This window comes from Tupaia chinensis, unplaced genomic scaffold (genome assembly GCF_000334495.1).
Source record: "Tupaia chinensis unplaced genomic scaffold, TupChi_1.0 Scaffold000386_1, whole genome shotgun sequence".
Classification (NCBI taxonomy): Eukaryota; Metazoa; Chordata; class Mammalia; order Scandentia; family Tupaiidae; genus Tupaia; species Tupaia belangeri.
Window position 1 is genome coordinate 2,617,927 of NW_006159888.1, and position 4,375 is coordinate 2,622,301.

General features: G+C 42.0%; 1 protein-coding gene and 1 pseudogene across 8 annotated transcripts in view; one reads left to right on the forward strand and one right to left on the reverse strand.

The window, feature by feature from the left end:
- WDR33 (WD repeat domain 33) overlaps positions 1 to 4,375 on the forward strand; it is a 141,809-nt gene that overhangs the window by 5,746 nt on the left and 131,688 nt on the right. The window lies entirely within an intron of this gene.
- Positions 2,918 to 3,703, reverse strand: LOC102500185 (elongation factor 1-beta pseudogene; annotated as a pseudogene).

A 4,375-nucleotide genomic window follows, 5' to 3' on the forward strand; every position in this document is an offset into this window, starting at 1 on the left:
TCTGGCCCCAACATTATTAGGATTTCTTTCTTTCTTTCTTTCTTTCTTTTTGAGAGATTTATTTTGCTATAGGGTGCGTGTGCTCGCCAGAAAGATAGAAACAGAAACAGAAAGCGAAATCACCCCCGGGGGGGATGGCCAATCCCTTCTCCTCCATTCTCCTCTCAGGATCTTGGGCACGCATGCACATGCACCCAGTATGAGTTTAAGCCATGAGGTCCGGGACTCAAACTGTGGTCTACTGCGTAGGAGTTCAGTGACATAGCCATTATGCCAATTGCTGGTCCCCCCATTAGGATTTCATACACAGAAAATAGATTCATGTTTACATGCCAGCATGTTACTAACAGTAACCATACTGAGTGCAGGTTTTATTTATTTATTTTTTTTGAGAATTTTTTACTTAATTTTATTTATATTATTATTATTCTACTCCACGAGAGAGAGAGAGAAAGCCACCAGGTCCAGGACTCGAACCACTATTGGCCATATTGGAATCCAGCATTCCAAACACCATGCCACCTGCCAGCCTCCCTTTTTTTGTTTTTAGAGAAAACTTTGCTATGGGACATGTGTGCTCACCAGAGAGACAGAGACAGAGAGACTAAAAGCGAGAAATCAACCCCCACCTAGGAGGGATGGCTATGCTGCAATCCCTTCTCCATTCTCTTCTTGGGATTTTGGGCACGTTGCACATGCACTCAGCATGAGTTTAAGCTGCTGGGTCCAGAACTCCATCTGTGGTCTGCTAAGTATGTGAGAGTCCAGTAATGTAACCATTATGTCATCCTTCTGGTCCCCAATTGATTTTTTTTTTTTTATACTTTATCACACTAAAGATGATCAGATAATTGGGGACCAGCAGTTGGCGTAATGGCTATGTTGCTGGATTCCCATGTAGTCAACTGCGGTTCAAGTCCCAGACTCGGTGGCTGGAGCTCGCACCAGGCATGTGTGCATGAGTGCCCAAGATCCTCAGAGGAAAATGGAGGAGAAGGGATTGTGGTGTGGCCATCCTGCCCAGGGGGTGATGTCTTGCTTTCTCTCTCTGTCTTTCTGGCAAGCCCAGGCGCCCTATAACAACCCCCCCAAAAAAAAACACCCCCAAAAAACCCCCAAGAAACAAGATGATCAGAGAACTGTGTTCAAAAGTTACTTAAGGGGTCCTGCAGGTGGCATGGTGGTTAAGGTGCTGGACTCCTACATGGCCAACTGCAGTTTGAGTCCTGGACCTGATGGCTTACTTTCTCACTTCTTTCTCTTTCTCTCTCTCCCTCTGATGAGCAATGTGCACTAAAGCAAGTTAAAATATTAATAATGATGATGATGCTAAATAGAATTAATATACTTTTAAAATATTTTAAAAAATTTACTGAAAACAGTATTTTTGTTGGGCCAGCAGGTGGCATGGTGGTTAAGGTGTTGGCTTTCCACATGGCCAACCATTTGAGCTCTGAACCTAATGGCTTGAAAAATCACAACAAATAGGTAGGTAGATAGATGAATAAATGTTTTTTTTAAATAACATTTTTGTTTATTTGATCAGTTTGACTCTTTCAATGATTAAGTTTGTCTTTTTGTGGTCATTATTAGGGATTTTTCTTCTTTTAAATTGCTAGATGTCATGTGCTTGAGAGAGAATGAGAGAAAGAGAAAATAAACCCTAATGAGGAATGGTCACACCACAGTCCCGTCTCCTACATTTCACCATCCTTTTGATTTTTAACATGCGTGCAAATATGCCTGGCATGTTTTTCAAGGCACAGGAGCTGGGACTTGAACCATGATTGGCCATATGGAATCTGGCTTCATTAACTGCTAGGATATGGATCCAGCCCTATGCCTTTTTCTTTTTGGTTGGTTTTTAAAATATTAAATATTTTCATGGTTTACAGCTTAATACTCTGTTGAAAGAGTACTTAATGTTTATCTCTAAACTTTCTCCACCCCCATTCTACTTATCCAGTGTGTGTATATTCTTACTTTCTCTTTCTTTGAAAAAAGTTGGTGGGACCAGAAGTTGGCGTAATGGCTGTGTCACTGGACTCCCATGTAGTTGACTGTGGTTCAAGTCCCGGACCTGGTGGCTTAAAATCGTGCTGAGCGCGTGTGCGTGTGTGCCCAAGATCCCGCGAGGAGAATGGAGGAGAAGGGATTGTGGCATAGCCATCCCCCCGGGGGGTGATTTCTCACTTTCTGTCTCTCTTTTTCTGGCAAGCGCACATGCCCTATAGCAAAAACCTCTCCAAAAAAAGAAAAGAAAAAATCTTGGCACACTGTGTATACTTGACCTTTGCTTGATTTTGTTTTCATTTCTTCTTTTATTAAACTTTCAAGCTTTTATTTAAGTGCAACAATCCAGGATGGACTTTAGAGCTTGATGAAAGCAGCTACATAGTTTCAAAAGCAGGACTGTGGGACCAGCAGATGGTGTAATTGTTTTGTCATTGGACTCTCACATAGTCTACCACAGTTTTTTTTTTTGGAGAGATTTTCACTGTAGGGCGCGTGCGCTCGCCAGACAGACAGAGACATAGAGACAGAAAGCGAGAAATCACCCCCCAGGGGGATGGTCACGCCGCAATCCCTTCTCCTCCATTCTCCTCTCGGGATCTTGGGCACGCACGCACACGCGCCCGGCGTGAGTTTTAAGCCACCGGGTCCGGGACACGAACCGCGGTCGACTACGTGGGAGTCCAGCGACATAGCCATTACACTAACTGCTGGTTCCCTACCACAGTTTGAATCCTGGATACAGTGCCTTAAAACTCATGCTAAGCGTGTGTGTGTGCGTCCCAAAATTCTGAGAGTAGAACGGAGAAGGGATTGTGGTGTGGCCATACCCCCGGGGGTTGATTTCTTGCTTTCTGTCTCTCCAGTGCGTACATGTGTCCTATAACAAAGATCTCTCCAAAAAAAAGAAAACAACAGTGATCTGCACCTTTAGCATATCTGTTCTGACTTTAGCATCTTTAATTACATACTGTATCTGAAGTTTTGAAATTCCATATCCCACTGGAACTAGTTTGGAGGTGCCCCAGACCAAGCCGTCTGCTTGAATGCTTCTGATACACTTCTCTAATTTAGCCATGTCTGTCTTGTTGTCCCATTGTTTCACATCTATTGAGAGAGACAGTAAAATGGAAGATCTGGCAACTAGTGCAGATTTTTTTGGCTTTCTTTGACTGATACTATGCAAAATGCTCTTCCCTTAGCCTCTGTGCTTCTTCACTTTCCTCATCATCAAATCCAAAGAGATCAATGTCATCATCTTCATTTTTACTATCTATAGCTTTGCTTCTTGTTGTGTTTTCCACATTTTGCTGTCTTCATTCCTGATCAAGCTGGCCTTTTCCTTTTCATAAGATTTGATATGGTTATACCAGTGTAGGGCATGACACAAGACTGGTGGTGGGCCAGAGACTGTGTCAAATACTGCCATATCTGCTTGTGATATGACATACCTCTCCGTGTAGCTCTTGTCTGCCAGTAATTGTTGAGCTCCTGGAGGCTGGCCGGGGCTTTTTGGATCTCCAAAACCCATGATGTGGGCCATATCTGGTAGCTCAGCAGCAGCTGTAGGAGAGCGCAGGTGATTGGAACCAAGTGCTAAGGGAAAACAAGACAGGTTTCTTTTGTAAACTGTGCTTAAAAAACATAATAAAACTTAGGGCTGGTGGGTGGCATGGTGATTAAGGCGCTGGACTCCCACATAGCTAGCTACAGTTTGAGTCCCATACCTGATGGCTTGCTTTCTCATGTTCCCTTTTTTGCTCTGTCTCTCTCTGGTCCAAAAAAAAAAAAAAAAAAAGATCATAATAATAAACAAAATGAAATACACAGTTCTTTAAAAAAGAAAACAATAAAACTTACCATTGTAACCATTTTGAAGTATACAGTTAAGTAGTATTATAGTTAACTGTATTCGCATTGTTGTGCAGCAAATCTCTAGAACTTTTTCATCTTACAAATTGATATTCTATAACGATTACACATTAACTCCTAGATTGCCACTTCCCTCCAATGATAACTACTAGTGGCAACTGCTATTCTACAGACTGTCTTTGTGTTTGACTATTTTATGTACCTCATATAATTGGAATTATACAGTATTTGTATTTTTGTTACTGGATTATTTTATTTAACTTATGTCTTCAAGGTTCATCCATATTGTAGCATAAGTCAGGATTTTCTTTTTTTTTTTTTTTTTTGGAGAGGTGTTTTTTTGCTACAGGGTGCATCCGCTTACCAGAGAGACAGACAGAAAACAAGAAATCACCCCCCTGGGGGATGGCCACGCTGCAGTCCCTTCTCTTGGGATCTTTTTTTTTTTTTTTTTTTTTTGGGGGGTTTTTTCTATGGGGCACATCCCTCC